A 19,685-nucleotide genomic window follows, 5' to 3' on the forward strand; every position below is an offset into this window, starting at 1 on the left:
GGGAGGAGGAGATGAGACAGGAGTTGGAAGAGGAAGTGGTGGATGATGAGGACACTGACCCGACCTGGACAGGGGGGATGTCAAGCGGGGAAAGTAGTGTGGATGTTGAGGCAGGTGCAGCACCAAAAAGGGTAGCTAGAGGTAGAGGCAGAGGTCAGCAGCTTAGGCAAAGCCAGGCCACACCCGGAATCTCCCAAGATGTTCCAGTTCGTACCCAGCCCCGAAAAACTCCCACCTCGAGGGCACGTTTCTCGAAGGTGTGGAGTTTTTTCAAGGAATGCGCCGAGGACAGATATAGTGTTGCCTGCACAATTTGCCTCTCGAAATTGATTAGGGGCTCTGAGAAGAGCAACATGTCCACCACTTCAATGCGCCGTCATTTGGAATCCAAGCACTGGAATCAGTGGCAGGCAGCAACGGCAGGACAAAGGCCGCCTGCCGTTCACGCCACTGCCACTGCCTCTGCCACTGCCACTGCCACTGCCACAGCTGACTGTGCTGGCGATGCACTCCAGAGGACGAGCCAGGACACCACTTCATCTGCATCCGCCACTTTGTTGACTTCTTCCTCATCCTCCCCAGTTCCTGTCTTATCTCCTTCTCCTGCACCATCAGGCGCTTCTTTACAACAACCTACCATCTCTCAGACATTGGAGCGGCGGCAGAAATACACTGCTAACCACCCACACGTGCAAGCCTTGAACGCCCACATCGCTTAACTGCTGGCCCAGGAGATGTTGGCGTTCCGGCTTGTTGAAACTCCCGCCTTCCTGGACCTGATGGCAACTGCGGCACCTCGCTATGCCGTCCCTAGCCGTCACTACTTCTCCCGGTGTGCCGTCCCCGCCTTGCACCAGCACGTGTCACTCAACATCAGGCGGGCCCTTAGTTCCGCGCTTTGCACAAAGGTCCACTTGACCACCGACGCGTGGACAAGTGCATGTGGACAGGGACGCTACATTTCACTGACGGCACACTGGGTGAATGTAGTTGAGGCTGGGACTGCTTCCCAAACTGGCCCGGTGTACCTCGTCTCCCCGCCTAACATTCCTGGCAGGGACACGAGAAGAACACCCCCCTCCTCCTCCTCCTCCACCGCCTCCTCCTCCGCCACCGCCTCCTCCTCCGCCACTGCCTCCTCCTCCGCTGTTAGATTGACCCCAGCTACGAGTTGGAAACGTTGCAGCACTGGCGTTGGTAGACGTCAGCAGGCTGTGCTGAAGCTGATCAGCTTGGGGGACAGACAGCACACTGCCTCCGAGGTGAGGGATGCTCTCCTCGATGAGACGGCAATATGGCTTGAGCCGCTGCACCTGGGCCCAGGCATGGTCGTTTGTGATAACGGCCGGAACCTGGTAGCAGCTCTGGAGCTTGCCGGACTCCAACATGTTCCATGCCTGGCCCACATCTTCAACCTAGTGGTGCAACGTTTCCTAAAGAGCTACCCCAATGTTCCAGAGCTACTGGTGAAAGTGCGGCGCATGTGCGCCCACTTTCGCAAGTCAACAGTAGCCGCTGCTAGCTTAAAATCTCTCCAGCAACGCCTGCATGTGCCACAACACCGGCTTTTGTGCGACGTCCCCACACGCTGGAACTCAACGTTTCAGATGTTGAATAGAGTGGTTGAGCAGCAGAGACCTTTGATGGAATACCAGCTACAAAACCCTAGGGTGCCACAAAGTCAGCTGCCTCAGTTTCACATCCATGAGTGGCCATGGATGAGAGACCTTTGTGACATCCTACGGGTCTTTGAGGAGTCCACAAGGAGGGTGAGCTCTGAGGATGCGATGGTGAGCCTTACAATCCCGCTCTTGTGTGTTCTGAGAGAATCCCTGATTGACATCAGGGATAACTCAGATCACACAGAGGAGTCAGGAATAGCATCCGATCCGTCACAGCTGGAGAGTAGGTCCACACATCTGTCCGCTTCATCGCGTTTAATGGAGGAGGAGGAGGAGGAGGAGGAAGAAGAGTTGTCCGATGATGTGATGGTGATACAGGAGGCTTCCGGGCAACTTCGAATCGTCCCATTGTTGCAGCGCGGATGGGTAGACATGGAGGACGAGGAGGAAATGGAGCTTGAACTTTCCGGTGGGGCCAGAGGAGTCATGCCAACTAACACTGTGGCAGACATGGCTGAGTTCATGTTGGGGTGCTTTACAACCGACAAGCGTATTGTCAAAATCATGGAGGACAACCAGTACTGGATCTTTGCTATCCTTGACCCCCGGTATAAAAACAACATCTCGTCTTTTATTCCGGTAGAGGGGAGGGCCAATCGCATCAATGCTTGCCACAGGCAATTGGTGCAGAATATGATGGAGATGTTTCCAGCATGTGACGTTGGCGGCAGGGAGGGCAGTTCCTCCAGTAGGCGACCAAGTTCTCACCGGTCCACACAAACGAGGGGCACACTGTCTAAGGTCTGGGACACCTTGATGGCACCCCCTCGCCAAAGTGCCGCCACGGAGGGTCCTAGTGTCACCAGGCGTTAGAAGTATAGGCGCATGTTGCGGGAATACCTTTCCGACCACAGCCCTGTCCTCTCCGACCCCTCTGCGCCCTACACGTATTGGGTGTCGAAGTTGGACCTGTGGCTTGAACTTGCCCTATATGCCTTGGAGGTGCTGTCCTGCCCTGCCGCCAGCGTCCTATCTGAGAGGGTGTTCAGTGCAGCCGGTGGCATCATCACTGACAAGCGCACCCGTCTGTCAGCTGAGAGTGCCGACCGGCTCACTTTGATAAAAATGAACCACCACTGGATAGAGCCTTCATTTTTGTGCCCACCTGTGTAAATTACCCCAACATGAAACTCCATGTCTGTACTCAACCTCTCCAATTCCTCTGCATCCTCATACTCATCCACCATAAGCGTTGCACAATTCTGCTAATACTAGGCTCCCTCCACCCTGATTTCCCCCAACTCTGCTGGTTAGAGGCTCCCTCCACCCTGATTTCCACCAACTCTGCTGGTTAGAGGCTCCCTCCACCCTGCTTTCCCACAACTCTGCTGGTTAGAGGCTCCCTCCACCCTGATTTCCACCAACTCTGCTGGTTAGAGGCTCCCTCCACCCTGCTTTCCCACAACTCTGCTGGTTAGAGGCTCCCTCCACCCTGCTTTCCCACAACTCTGCTGGTTAGAGGCTCCCTCCACCCTGCTTTCCACCAACTCTGCTGGTTAGAGGCTCCCTCCACCCTGCTTTCCCACAACTCTGCTGGTTAGAGGCTCCCTCCACCCTGATTTCCACCAACTCTGCTGGTTAGAGGCTCCCTCCACCCTGCTTTCCCACAACTCTGCTGGTTAGAGGCTCCCTCCACCATGAATTGGTCCAAACTGGGGTTTTTAGAGGCTCCCTCCACCATGAATTGGTCCAAACTGGGGTTTTTAGAGGCTCCCTCCACCATGAATTGGTCCAAACTGGGGTTTTTAGAGGCTCCCTCCACCATGAATTGGTCCAAACTTGGGTTTTTAGAGGCTCCCTCCACCATGAATTGGTCCAAACTGGGGTTTTTAGAGGCTCCCTCCACCATGAATTGGTCCAAACTGGGGTTTTTAGAGGCTCCCTCCACCATGAATTTGCCCAAACTGGGCTGTTTAGAGGCTCCCTCCATCATGAATTGGTCCAAATTGGGCTGGTTAGAGGCTCCCTCCACCATGAATTTGCCCAAACTGGGCTTGTTAGAGGCTCCCTCCACCATGAATTTGCCCAAACTGGGCTGTTTAGAGGCTCCCTCCATCATGAATTGGTCCAAACTGGGGTTTTAGAGGCTCCCTCCACCATGAATTGGTCCAAACTGGGGTTTTAGAGGCTCCCTCCACCATGAATTGGTCCAAACTGGGCTGGTTAGAGGCTCCCTCCATCATGAATTGGTCCAAACTGGGCTGGTTAGAGGCTTCCTCCACCGTGAATTGGTCCAAACTGGGTTTTTTAGAGGCTCCCTCCACCATGAATTGGTCCAAACTGGGCTGGTTAGAGGCTCCCTCCACCATGAATTGGTCCAAACTGGGGTTTTTAGAGGCTCCCTCCACCATGAATTTGCCCAAACTCTGCTGGTTAGAGGCTCAATCCACTCTGATTTTCAAAACAAATGTTGGTGCCAACCTCAACTTACTACAAGGGCCAAATTCACTGCTGGTGACAAGCTCTCCTCACTGCAAGTGCCAAATACACATGTTTCAAGGTGTTTTCCTACTGTCAGAGAGGTGGTATTGAGTGTGTAAAGTGTGTAGTTGTTAGGCTGTGATGTTGGGGTAATAGAGGGTCTTTGGTGTGTTAGATGCCCCCAGACATGCTTCCCCTGCTGTCCCAGTGTCATTCCAGAGGTGTTGGCATCATTTCCTGGGGTGTCATAGTGGACTTGGTGACCCTCCAGACACGGATTTGGGTTTCCCCCTTAACGAGTATCTGTTCCCCATAGACTATAATGGGGTTCGAAACCCGTTCGAACACACGAACATTGAGCGGCTGTTCGAATCGAATTTCGAACCTCGAACATTTTAGTGTTCGCTCATCTCTAGTTATCATGATAGCTGCATATGTCCCCCATCTCTGCAAAAAAAAAAAAAAAAAAACGTTTCTGCCTGTTATATCTACATGCTGTGACCCCCCCTCCTCATGTCCTCCAACCACATTCGGCTGTATTATTATTATTAACATCACTTCACACAGATAACTAAATGATTCTGCAGTGTGTCTGTGTTTCTTTCTTTTCAGTTGCTAGGATTCCTAGGATTTCTTTATCTTCCATGAGCTTGTATGTATATTCTCTCTTGTTATATACTACTGTACCATCTATGAAACTGTATCACTGAAATTTCCCCATTCTGGGACTATTAGAGGATTATCTTTTGAAAAGCTGGTCATCTGGTGACACACATACTGTACATGAACATGTCAAGCAAGGAAAGGTGAAAAAGGACACGTCTGTAGGGTGCCCTTTATGCTAGGTTCACACTTGCCTTCGGGGACTCCATCCTCCATTCTACTTAAAATAGGCGAAGAGAAGAGACCTGCAAGCAAACACTACTACCACCCTAAGGTACCCTACAAGCCACCTCAGCACTTCACCAGCCCAGTAGGAGAGTTGGAGGAGTTGATTGAGTTTCTAAACACTGTGGCCATCGCCACTACTATTACTTCCAACCTCCTGACTTCCTCCAACAGGTTGCTGCACAATAGCTCTGGGTCTTTTAAGTAATTTGTGCCCAATGTCTTCCTCTTAGCAGTGATTGGCTTTATGAGCTCTGAATCACAGTTGTCTGTAGGTAAATCTGTCAGATTAGGCCCCACCACTGGTGCACTTGAAAGCTGGTTCTATAGCCATAAAACGATGATTATCTCTGCATTGATTCATTACTTTGTGGCCACAATGGTATGTTTCCAACTGATAGTAAAGACCCGAATTAGAATATCAGACACAATTTAATAACACTGATCGCTTAGTAAAGTTGGGTCTAGTGTAAAAATTCAAACTGCGGTTGAATCAGTGGAGCAGAGATTATAGAAGAATGCAGAGAGATGGAGGTGGTTGAAGTGGTGAAAGGTCTTTATGTTACTGCTCATCTTCATCCTTGTGTGATGATAAAATGTGACACAGAGGAGGACAAGATACAAAAGAAAAGCAACGGGATGAGGCTCCTAAAGTGAAATAGTATAATGGTATCCCTCAGATACAGGAACAGTCTGATGTGGAGATTGGACAACTTTAGATAGAGGACAATGCACAGAAGAGATGTCAACCAGATATTTTAATATTCTGAAATAAAATAATAATAATAATAATAATAATAATAAATAATAAATAATAATATTTCTATTCACTCCTCTCACCAAAAAAAAAAAAATCCTAATTATCAGAATCATGTTACTACATATTAAAGACCCTCCTAAACATACCCCCTAGTTCCCATAAAACTATATCACACGGTTACTAATACATATACATTTTTTGCATTGCAAAAAATAAAGGTACAGAACAGAATAAAGGGGAGACAAAGGTATACAATGTATATACTGTAATAAGGGGAACAGAGGGATACAATGTATATACTGTAATAAGGGGAACAGAGGGATACAATGTATATACTGCAATAAGGGGAACAGAGGGATACAATGTATATACTGTAGGGGGGGGCGGAGCTTGACCGTCACACGAAGCGGACGCATGAGCCTGTAGCTCCGCTTCGTTTAGGCAAAAAGTGGCCCTGGCTGCAGTATTTTCGCTGTGAAAATGGTCCGGACCGGTAAAGACAAGGGAGGAGATGTCCTTGCTACACCGAAGGTGGCCCGACAACAAACGGACTTACAGAAATTCCTCCGTAAGCAAAGCCCGCATCATAGATCCGGCTCATCCAAGATGGCGCCGGCAGGCGCGCACACTGAGTCGACTGCAGGATCCGACATGGAGAGCGGAGGTGAGGGGGATAGTGACGGCGGACCGGCTACACTAATATCCAGATCTTTCCTGAAAAAAGCATTGAACCGTGCTCTGGCTCAGGCCCTACAACCGGTGAGATCAGATCTCGCCGACATCAAAGCTGATCTTACCTCTATGAACGGCAGAGTGGAGGTGGTGGAGGAGGCCTGCTCACGCCTGTCTGAACATGCCGAGCTCATTGCATCTACCCTCTCTTCTCAGAAGGACCAAATAGACAGAGCTCTCACCCTTCTAGAAGATCAAGAGAATAGAGGGAGATGGAGGAATGTGCGTATCAAAGGCCTCTCAGAAGATTATGACCAGGTAGTCTTAAAAGATAAGGTAACCGCCATCTTCACGGATCTCTTAGGTCCAGAGAGAGCCTCTTCAATGGTAATTGAGAGGGTACATAGGGCCTTGAGGCCCAAACCGAAGTCTGGAGACCCACCCAGAGACGTAGTTTGTGGCTTGCTCTCGTTCGTGGACTCTCAGGACATTCTCTCGGCTGCCAGAGCAAGAGCCGACTATACTTTTGAGACTCACAAACTTACTTTCTTTCAAGACTTAGCCCCGTCCACTCTGGCTAAACGCCGGCAACTCAGACCACTTTTGGACACACTACGCCAGATGAATGTATCTTATGCCTGGCTCTACCCCTTCGGTTTATCCATCCATCATAAGGGTAAAAGGATAACAGTTCAGACTTCAGCGGATTTGCCGTTTGTGTGGGAGCAACTGAATATTGTGCCGTTAGACATCCCGTCCTGGATGCCTACCCCAGACCTCAGCACACTCCCAGAGCTACCTCCTAGCTCGACCTGGAAAAGATCCAGACATACAAGATCTCCGAAATCGAAGAGATCCCTTCTCCGTCCTTTGTCGTCGCCGTGAGGCCTACCTACACAGCCTGGACGCATCACCCTTTATGTTACTCTATTTTGCCGTCGGAAGATCTTTATCTGCCTCTGCGATAGACATGCTAAGTATCTTTAATTTCCCCCTTTTAGAGTTCTTAGTTCTAAACTCGGTGAATTCACAACTACTAGTATTGGTATAAGAACTTATGTGCTCCTGTTTTGGCCGGCTTCGATGTGTGTCTCGCAGCTAATGGATCAATAGAGAAACAGTCCCCACTTATACCTAATCCTCTGTTCTGCGTATTATAAGTATGGTCTAGCTGCTATTGAGTACTGATGGGATCACTTCTTTTGCTGTTGTTGCATTTAATGTTGCATTGCTGGACGTTTCTTGTTGGACATTCCCTGTTAAACTACCTCTTGATACATAGAGACTTTATTGGGTAAGATGTGAGCGCCCATGAGTAATGGCGGAAATATTTTTCTCTAGTTTTCACGCTAATTTGTCTATGGGTGAACTTTTTATGCCTTTAGTCATCAAGTTCCTTTTTTTTTTCCCCAGTGGTCAATTGTACGGGAACTTCCCGGAGTTGTTCCTATTGACCTGGTTTCCATAGATTTGGAGACCTTTTGTATCTTTGTGGCGGTGTCCTTACAGGTTCGGACACATATAGCTTTTTTTTTTTCTACATTTAAGTTGTAGTGTTATTAGTTCATTCACATTATACTCTGGCTTAGTGTTTTTGTGATTTGTTGTCTTTTGTACCTATTGCTCTTCCTCTTTCTTTTTCTCCATCCCTCTTTCTCCCACTCCCTCCCACCCTTACTATCTCGTCTCCCCATTTTTCCCATATTTCCCTCTGTTGTATACGAGAAGAACCCCTTCCTGCTCAAGATGGCTGTCGCTACAGTATCATCTCTCAATGCACATGGTCTAAATTCCCCGGAGAAACGACACAGTGTTCATCTTTTGCTACGGAGGGCACAGACTAAGATCATCTTCCTACAGGAGACCCATTTCAAGAAAGGTAGGATCCCGAAACTTCCGACCAACTATTTTGCTCAATGGTTTCACAATCCTAGTGACTCGGGTGCCTCCAGAGGTGTATCAATAGGGTTACACCACTCCATCCCTTTCAAATGTGAACATAGATTTGCTGATACAGAGGGTAGGATTTTGTTCCTGAAGGGGAAGATAGCATCTGATGTTTATACCTTGGTAAACCTATATGTCCCCACTACAGGCCAGGTAGCCTGGCTGTCTAAGACCTTTGAATCATTACAACTCTTTGCTGAGGGAATAATTTTAATAGGGATGGATTTAAACTTGACTCTAAACCCTTTTGTAGACTCCACGACTGGGAAATCCCAAACCTCCCAGAAGGCCTTGCGTAGAGTACACAGTTTACTGCAATCTCTGTCCCTTGTAGACGTGTGGAGGGCCCATCACCCGACCACAAAAGACTTTACGTTTTATTCCAACCCCAGAGCCTCGTATCAGAGACTTGATTATATTTTTGTTTCCAAACGCCTACTCGGTCTCTGTAAAAAATCAATGATTGGGCAGATCTCCATATCGGACAACGCTCCGGTGCACTGTAGCCTCCAGCTATCGCCCATCCCCCGCGGGGAGATGACGTGGAAACTCAATGAGAGACTCCTCGACTCACCAGAAGTTAGGGATCTCGTCTCAAAACACCTTACCGAATTTTTCCAACTTAACTCCACTCCAGATATGAGTCCAACAATTGTGTGGGAAACACATAAACATTTTGTCAGGGGCCTCCTGATTTCACAGGGTGCTAAACATAAGAAGCAACAGCAATTGCAGGTCGATTCCCTACTCCAACAGATTTCTAACATAGAAAGCTTACATAAATGATCTCAGCTGGAACTACACCAGAGTAAACTACAAGCCCTTCGGCAGGAACTGAGAGATATCTTGTCGGCAAAAGCCTCAAAACACTTTTTGTGTTATAAACAGAAGTTATTCGCACATGGTAATAAGGGTGGCCGCATGATGACATCTCTCATTAAAAAAGCGCGAGCTAGGACATTTATTTCATCCATCAAGACTGATGCAGGGGCGACTCTTTCATCTATCCCAAATATAGCTGAAGAGTTCAGGTCCTTTTACGCAGCGCTATATAATTTGAACGCTGATTCATGTGAGGTTACAGAGGAGGCGAAACAAACAGCTATAAGAAACTTTCTTGCACCCCTGAAGCTACCCTGCCTTGACCCTGATCAAGCAGCTGAACTGCTTGACCCGATCTCTGAATCAGAAGTGAGAGATGTAGTCGGTTCTTTTCCTGCACACAAAAGTCCTGGCCCTGATGGCTACTCAATAATTTACTACAGGACCTTCTTAAATGTTTTGCTGTCCCCTTTAACTCGATCTCTGAATGCTGCACTTTCAGGTACTGGCCTTCCGCCACAGGCATTAGAGGCTCATGTTACCTTAATCACCAAGGAGGGAAGGGACCCACAGCGGTGTAAAAATTACCGCCCAATATCATTGTTAAATATAGACTTGAAGTTCTGGGCAAAATTGATGGCCCTGAGGCTCAAACCACTCTTACCTTCCCTAATACATGAAGAACAGATGGGTTTTATTAAATCCCGGGAGGGCAGACAGAACTCGACTCGCCTCCTTCATTCACTGAGATTCGCTAAGGCCTCATCTACCCCCCTAGTCCTTCTCAGCTTAGATGCTGAGAAGGCATTCGACAGGGTTAGCTGGATCTTTAGGTCCATGACTCTAGAGAAATTTGGCTTCCCTCAAGAATTTATTAAGGCTGTCTTGTCCCTCTACAGTAACCCCAGTGCCAGAATTAAGGTTAATGGTACCCTCTCCTCCCCCTTCCTGATCACCAATGGGACGAGGCAGGGGTGCCCTCTGTCACCCTCCCTGTTTATCCTCTCCCTTGAACCATTCTTACAGAAAATCAGAGAACATCCCCAGATACATGGCTTACAATTCGGAACGAGCTCCCTCCACTCCTTGGCGTTTGCGGACGATGTGATGCTATTGTTGACTAAACCAGAGGAAAGCCTTCGGTTTGTATTAGATGTGATAGAAACTTATGGCTCTCTTTCATATTACAAGGCAAACTTAGATAAATGTGAGATCCTCAACATTTCCTTCCCTAAACGTAGCGCAGCACTTCTTAAACAGACACTCCCGTTCTCTTGGTCAGACTCCCATGTCAAATATCTTGGGGTCAATATCCCTAGCTCTTTAGAAGACATCTTTCGCCTTAATTTTGAACCCCTGCTTTTGGATATCCGCAAACTCTTGAAGAAATACGACATACCTGCATGTCTTGGTTTGGGAGGCGTAATCTCTTAAATACTTACATTGCTCCGAAAGTCCTCTATGTTCTTAGGATGTTGCCTATCCGCCTCTCCGCTTTCTTCTTCAGACTTCTCCACTCTGCCTTCTCAAAGTTCCTGTGGCGAGGCAAAAGACCTAGGCTAGCGTATTCTGCACTCACGAGAAGGAAGGCGGAGGAGGGCATCAACCTCCCAAACGTGCAAAAGATGTATGAAGCGACCCAATTACAGGTCTGGATGGAAGTCACGTCTGCTCCTCCACACTCCATTCTTAGGGCCCTATTACAGTCCACATATGGTAACTCCCTACTCAAGAATTTATGGCTACCCTCACTACCTTCTGTTAGGAGCACTGACCTCAAGAAGTCGGACCTATTACTCGGAGGTGCCATACATACTTGGAACCTCTTTCAACCTGCTCTATCCCCTACTCCATCCTTGTGTTTACCAGCTGGCTTACTACCTTCTCTTTTACAAGATGTCTCTTTTCCTCTGAATGACCTATGGGACCTGCTTCTTAAACCTTTAGTAGATCTTTACGACCAGGAGGGTCTGCCCCCATTCGAGATACTTAAGAACTTAGAGCCTCTCAGCCAGCATAAAGATACTCTGACTTTTCTGCATCACGCTCACTACACCAGATGTAGGTGGAAATTTGAGGAGCTCTTCACTTGGAGAAGAGGACCTACCCACTTTGAACAGCTCCTCTTGCAAGCAGATTCTAGCAAGTTTAAGATGTCGCTACTACTCCACAAATTTATCCGCCCTCCTTCAACAGTGAAACCGTTCTACTTATCTAGCTGGGAAACTGATCTTGAACTTACACTGACTCCTACCCAACTGAAAACAGTTATGGACAGGGCTCATGGTACCTCGACGTGTGTGAGACTTCAAGAGTCCCATTTTAAATTACTCTCGAGATGGTATCGGTCCCCATCCTGGCTGGCATCCCATAACCTAACTGACTCCTCAGTTTGCTGGAGGTGTGGCGCGGAGCCGGGCACTCTGTTACATATCTGGTGGTCTTGCCCTAACATTTGCCAGTTCTGGAGTGAAGTAGAGGAGAAAATCAGGTCGCTAGGTTTCCGAGACTTTAAAATTACACCAGACGTGATGATCCTCTCCTTGCCGATCCCAGACACCCCTGTCCCGGCACAACGTCTAATCTATCATTTACTTGCGGCTGCCAAGGCCTTGATACCAGCTCTCCATCTTTTGCCCATTGGCTGGCCAAAGTAGATCAAATAGCTAAATTTGAAGAAATGCTCAGTTGGTCTAGGAGAAATAGGAAAACCTACCTTTCAATATGGTCACCATGGCTGGAAAACAGATGATCTTGCTGTACTTGTTCTTTCCCGCCCCTACTAGATGCTGACTACTTCTTACCTGTAGTCAGGGGATGCCTACGCCGACATATCAGGCAGATGTCTTTATTGGTTTTTCTCGTGTTCTTTCTATGTCTTTCCCCCTCTTTTCCCTCTACTCCTTCCCCCTTCCCCCCCCCCCCCTTGTTCCCTTTTCTCTGTCTCTTGGAAAACTGAAAATTTTCTAAAAAGAAAAGTTTATTGACATAATGCTTGTTACTATAGAATTGTTTATTCTTTATACCCCATTGTGCTTAGGGGAGCTGCGACTCCTCTGGTTACTACTAATCTTTTGCCCCTAGTGGGGTTTCTTGCTTTTGTTATTCTCATTTGTTGTTTCGTGCCAATAAACTCTGAATAGAAAAAAAAAACAACAAAAAAAAACAATGTATATACTGTAATAAGGGGAACAGAGGGATACAATGTATATACTGTAATAAGGGGAACAGAGGGATACAATGTATATACTGTAATAAGGGGAACAGAGGGATACAATGTATATACTGTAATAAGGGGAACAGAGGGATACAATGTATATACTGTAATAAGGGGAACAGAGGGATACAATGTATATACTGTAATAAGGGGAACAGAGGGATACAATGTATATACTGTAATAAGGGGAACAGAGGGATACAATGTATATACTGTAATAAGGGGAACAGAGGGATACAATGTATATACTGTAATAAGGGGAACAGAGGGATACAATGTATATACTGTAATAAGGGGAACAGAGGGATACAATGTATATACTGTAATAAATTACTTTACAGTTATTTACAAATAACCCCTTAACCTAGAAATATAATCCTTCTAAATTCCGCTAAATGGGAGTGAAGGCAAAGTGAGCACTAAACCCCCGTCATGTCCTTTGCCAACGTTCAGTAGATCAGAATTATCAGTCCATATAATAGTCCATAGAGCCTGCCCACCTGGACCCCCACCACACTTAACTACAATCCCCTAATCCAAGCCATCTATGTCTAATATATACCTTATATACAACATAATATCCAAAACCTTGTACAAATTATTCTTACACAGAAATCACTCAAAGTGACTACACGTTGGGGCCCAAGTTTGGAGTCTACCAGCCCTATCCTTCTCAAAAGAAAACAAAAAACTACAGTGCAAGCAACGGCCACCGCCAGTCTAGCGGAGAACTTTGGAGAGAGCCAAGCACTGTTTTAGGCTATCTCCACCAGTCCCATAGAACAGAGTGGCAGAGAGCCTGCCCACCTGGACCCCCCACCACACTTAACTACAATCCCCTAATCTGAGGCATCTATATCTAATATATACCTTAAATACAACATAATATTCAAAACCTTGTACAAATTATTCATATATAGAAATGACTCAAAAGGACTATACATCGGGGCCCAAGTATGGGGTCTAGCAGTTCTATATAAGAAGCTACGGTGAGAGCAATGGCCCACCGGCAGCTTAGAGGACATCTTTGTAGATAGCCAAGCTCTGTATTAGGATATCTCCACCAGTCCCATAGAACAGAAGAACAGAGTGGCAGTGTGAATGGTCAGCCTGATGCTTCACCAATAAGTACAGTCCTATGAAAAAGTTTGGGCACCCCTATTAATCTTAATCATTTTTAGTTCTAAATATTTTGGTGTTTGCAGCAGCCATTTCAGTTTGATATATCTAATAACTGATGGACACAGTAATATTTCAGGATTGAAATGAAGTTTATTGTACTAACAGAAAATGTGCAATATGCATTAAACCAAAATTTGACCGGTGCAAAAGTTTGGGCACCTCAACAGAAAAGTGACATTAATATTTAGTAGATCCTCCTTTTACAAAGATAACAGCCTCTAGTCGCTTCCTGTAGCTTTTAATCAGTTCCTGGATCCTGGATGAAGGTATTTTGAACCATTCCTCTTTACAAAACAATTCAAGTTCAGTTAAGTTAGATGGTCGCCGAGCATGGACAGCCCGCTTCTAATCATCCCACAGATGTCTAATGATATTCAGGTCTGGGGACTGGGATGGCCATTCCAGAACATTGTAATTGTTCCTCTGCATGAATGTCTGAGTCGATTTGGAGCAGTGTTTTGGATCATTGTCTGCTGAAATATCCATCCCTGGCGCAACTTCAACTTCGTCACTGATTCTTGAACATTATTCTCAAGAATCTGCTGATACTGAGTGGAATCCATGCGACCCTCAACTTTAACAAGATTCCCGGTGCCGGCATTGGCCACACAGCCCCAAAGCATGAAGGAAACTCCACCAAATTTTACAGTGGGTAGCGTGTGTTTTTCTTGGAATGCTGTTTTTTTTGGATGCCATGCATAACGCCTTTTTTTTTTTATAACCAAACAATTCAATCTTTGTTTCATCAGTCCACAGGACCTTCTTCTAAAATGAAGCTGCCTTGTCCAAATGTGCTTTTGCATACCTCAGGCAACTCTATTTGTGGCGTACGTGCAGAAACGGCTTCTTTCTCATCACTCTCCCATACAGCTTCTCCTTGTGCCAAGTGCACTGTATTGTTGACCGATGCACAGTGACACCATCTGCAGCAAGATGATGCTGCAGCTCTTTGGAGGTGGTCTGTGGATTGTCCTTGACTGTTCTCACCATTCTTCTTCTCTGCCTTTCTGATATTTTTCTTGGCCTGCCACTTCTGGGCTTAACAAGAACTGTCCCTGTGGTCTTCCATTTCCTTACTATGTTCCTCACAGTGGAAACTGACAGGTTAAATCTCTGAGACAACGTTTTGTATCCTTCCCCTGAACAACTATGTTGAACAATCTTTGTTTTCAGATCATTTGAGAGTGGGCTGTCCATGCTCGGCGACCATTTAACTTAACTGAACTTGAATTGTTTTGTAAAGAGGAATGGTTCAAAATACCTTCATCCAGGATCCAGGAACTGATTTAAAGCTACAGGAAGCGACTAGAGGCTGTTATCTTTGCAAAAGGAGGATCTACTAAATATTAATGTCACTTTTCTGTTGAGGTGCCCATACTTTTGCACCGGTCAAATTTTGGTTTAATGCATATTGCACATTTTCTGTTAGTACAATAAACCTCATTTCAATCCTGAAATATTACTGTGTCCATCAGTTATTAGATATATCAAACTGAAATGGCTGCTGCAAACACCAAAATATTTAGAACTAAAAATGATTAAGATTAATAGGGGTGCCCAAACTTTTTCATAGGACTGTAGGTTATTCCTATAAAGTGAATGGAGGTGAGCTTCAACATGACCATGTGACCAATGGATGTGATGTCAGTTCCTGAAAAGAAGAAAACAGCCATGTTTTTCAATCCTATATAACCCCTCTAAATAACTGTGACTGTATATGGCAGGAGTAGGGAAACTTGTCTCTGCGGCTGTTGCAAAACTACAACTCCCAGCATGCATACTTGCTCTGTTGTTCTTGGAACGCCCATGGAATTGAATGGAGCATGCTGGGACATGTTTCACAGCAGCTGAAGAGCCGAAATAATTGCAAATTGCAAATTCCGAAATAAAAATATCAGACTGATTTCAATGTACAGTCCACCACTGTAGCATATCTGGCCCCTTCCCACCATTATTTATCTCACAGAGCTACCACTTCTAGGCTTTCTGTGGTTCCTGTATCTCGCTTTTAGAAAAATAAAAGAATTACATTGTGAAGAACCTTGGATATCTGATTCCTGAGTTTGTCCGTTCCATAGATCAGTAGGAGGAATGGAAAATGCGTAAAAATGTCAAGATAATATAAAGCCATTCAATAATAGCACAATAAAAATTGTAATAAAAAGCACCAAGAAAATAGCAAATGAAGTATATAGTGTTATATGTGAAAGTGATGGACACAAATCTCATGACTGAGTAATGTGTCTCCAGATTGATGGATAAGTTACTGCTCATCTTCATTAGAGATGAGGAAACACTGTTCGGATCAGCCGATCCGAACAGCACGCTCCCATAGAAATGAATGGAAGCACCTGGCACGTACACTTTGCCGGCGGCCGGCCGCTTAACCCCCCGCGTGCCGGCCGCTTCCATTCATTTCTATGGGAGCGTGCTGTTCGGAACGGCTGTTCCGAACAGTGTTCGCTCATCTCTAATCTTCATCCTTGTTGTGTGATGATACAGAGAGGTGAAGAGGAGGACGGAGGAGATGGATAGAAAAGCAGTGGGAAGAAGGTTCCAATAATATATGTATATATGTAATTGTTATTTTTAACAATTACATATACTGCATTTTTGCAGTCATTGAATAGATGAGCCATGGTTGTATTGTGTGTTCCACCACTGGTGAGCTTAGGGATGGACAACAAAAAGAACAAATGACTGAGGCTACAATGAAACAAACAGTCCTGTGTAATATCATCCTCCTCAGATACAGGAACAGTCTGGTGTGGAGGTTGGAGATCTTCAGACACAAGACAATGGAGAGAAGAAATGTTAGCCAGATATTGAGAGCAACAAAAAAAAAATTATAGATTGTATCCACAAAAAAATTGGTACAAAGAAATTGAGGCTCTACAGAAAAAAATTCATCTTAACCATATAGAGACTACCAGAAAATTGAGTACAAATCCTTGATATTCCAAGGAGGAGTCAACAGGAGTCACTGATCTTCCTTTCCACCAGTCGGTGACATTGACCCCTATAATAAATGAATGGACCACCAGTCCGGCTATGAGAGACATCAGTGCTGGGAGCAGGAGATCCAGATATTGGAAGTCAGAGCTCCCTTCTGTAGAATCAGCCATCTCTCCTGTACTGGACTGTGAGGATCTTCAGAACACAGCGAGCATATAGTGAAAGCTTTATGAGTATTGTATCTTTTTTACATTTATTGAAATATTACAAAATTTATATTGGAAATACAGAGAACATCACCCGGGCTCTGAGCTGGCACAGGTATAGGAAACTACAGAAGATCACATAACATAGGAGGCGCATTGTGTATCAGTTACAGCAGGAAAGGAAAATCTGTCACTGTGCAAATGCATGAAATAGATTACTTTGTACTTAGTCTATAAGTCCATATCTTTCCCTTGTGTGAAGGTACCGGACAACTAGCCATGACGGAAAGCCAATGCAGTGCAGCAGCATTCCGCTTCGGATTAGGCCCAAATGAATGGGCCTAATTGAGAGGGAGTCTCGTGCCGCGGACACCATGGCTGAATCAGCCGCAGAATCCGCGGTAAGATTTGGCATGTCACTTTTTTCCACTACTAGCTAACGGACAATAGAAGTGAGCAGCTGCAGAAGACCCATTTCTAAACAAACCGGATGCATGGAATTGCCAAGAAGGGACTTCACACAGTGGTTTCACACCACTAGCACCTCCTCGTCCTCTAGAGGTGTCTCTATAGCCTTGCACCACACCTCCCCCTTTAAGTTGAGAGCAGAATATAATGACCCTGAGGGCAGAGGTTGAGTCTAAGACCTTCAGGCTAGCTAACCTATATACCCCGAACACACATCAAATTACATGGCTTCTAGCTAGATTAGATGAACTGAGATCCTTTAGAGGGTTGAGTGCTACTGGGGGGAAACATCAACTTGGTGATGAATTCCCTTCTGGACTCATCCATGTTGAAGTCACCAGTCTCCCAGGCTGCACGGAGGAAACTTTATCTTACACTTCAGGACCTAAAGGATGTGGATTCTTGGCATCACCTAAAACCCCCAAGGGAAGGACTTCACTTATTTCTCCATACCTCATAGTTTCTACCATAGGCTGGATCATTGGTTTGTCTCGTCCTTCCTGTTACCCTCTATCACACCCCCAGAGACTGGCACTGGCGCCTTGACGCTTTGCTAGACAGCAAATTGACAAACACCTCTCCCTCTTCTTGGAGTTAAACTCACGAACTGCACCTCCTATAGTCATACATTAGAGGAATATTCATGTCCATCGGCTCTAAGATCAAGACTAGAGATGAGCGAACACTAAAATGTTCGAGGTTCGAAATTCAATTCGAACAGCCGCTCACTGTTCGAACGGGTTTTGAACCCCATTATAGTCTATGGGGAACATATACTCGTTAAGGGGGAAACCCAAATCCGTGTCTGGAGGATCACCAAGTCCACTATGACACCCCAGGAAATGATGCCAACACCCTGGAATGACACTGGGACAGCAGGGGAAGCATGTCTGGGGGCATAAAAGTCACTTTATTTCATGGAAATCCCTGTCAGCTTACGATTTTCGCAAGCTAACTTTTTCCCATAGGAATGCATTGGACAGCGCTGATTGGCCAGAGTACAGAATTCGACCAATTCGACTGGCTCTGCTGGAGGAGGCGGAGTCTAAGATCGCTCCACACCAGTCTTCATTCAGGTCCAACCTTAGACTCCGCCTCCTCCGGCAGAGCCAGCGCTGATTGGCCGAAGGCTGGCCAATGCATTCCTATGGGAATGCAGAGACTTAGCAGTGCTGAGCCAGTTCTGCTCAACTACACCGTGTGCCGAGTGTGCACACTCGGCTCTGCTACATCTGATGTAGCAGAGCCTGCTACTGCAGAGACTTAGCAGTGCTGAGCCAGTTCTGCTCAACTACACCGTGTGCCGGTCAGCCCATCTGATATAGCAGAGCCGAGGGTGCACACTCGGCTCTGCTACATCAGATGTAGCAGAGCCGAGTGTGCACACTTGGCTCTGCTATATCAGATGGGCTGACCGGCACACGGTGTAGTTGAGCAGAACTGGCTCAGCACTGCTAAGTCTCTGCATTCCCATAGGAATGCATTGGCCAGCGCTGATTGGCCAGAGTACGGAACTCGATCAATCAGCGCTGGCTCTGCTGGAGGAGGCGAAGTCTAAGATCGCTCCACACCAGTCTCCATTCAGGTCCGACCTTAGACTCCGCCTCCTCCGGCAGAGTCAGCGCTGATTGGCCGAAGGCTGGCCAATGCATTCCTATGGGAATGCAGAGACTTAGCAGTGCTGAGCCAGTTCTGCTCAACTACACCGTGTGCCGAGTGTGCACACTCGGCACTGCTACATCAGATGTAGCAGAGCCGAGGGTGCACTAGAACCCTTATGCACACTCGGCTCTGCTATATCAGATGGGCTGACCGGCACACGGTGTAGTTGAGCAGAACTGGCTCAGCACTGCTAAGTCTCTGCATTCCCATAGGAATGCATTGGCCAGCCTTCGGCCAATCAGCGCTGGCTCTGCCGGAGGAGGCGGAGTCTAAGGTCAGACCTGAATGGAGACTGGTGTGGAGCGATCTTAGACTCCGCCTCCTCCAGCAGAGCCAGCGCTGATTGGTCGAATTCCGTACTCTGGCCAATCAGCGCTGTCCAATGCATTCCTATCGGAAAAAGTTTATGTCACAAAAATCACAATTACACACCCGATAGAGCCCCAAAAAGTTATTTTTTAATAACATTCCTACCTAAATAAAGGTTATCCCTAGCTATCCCTGCCTGTACAGCTATCCCTGTCTCATAGTCACAAAGTTCACATTCTCATATGATTTGAAATCCACTATTTGTCTAAAATGGAGGTCACCTGATTTCGGCAGCCAATGACTTTTTCCGATTTTTTTTGATGCCTCCGGTGTCGTAGTTCCTGTCCCACCTCCCCTGCGCTATTATTGGTGCAAAAAAAGTGCCAGGGAAGGTGGGAGGGGAATCAAATTTTTTTGGAGTTTGCCACGTGATGTTCGATTCGAATCGAACACATCGAACAGCCTGATATCCGATCGAACATGTGTTCGATAGA

This window comes from Leptodactylus fuscus, chromosome 3 (assembly GCF_031893055.1).
Source record: "Leptodactylus fuscus isolate aLepFus1 chromosome 3, aLepFus1.hap2, whole genome shotgun sequence".
NCBI lineage: Eukaryota > Metazoa > Chordata > Amphibia > Anura > Leptodactylidae > Leptodactylus > Leptodactylus fuscus.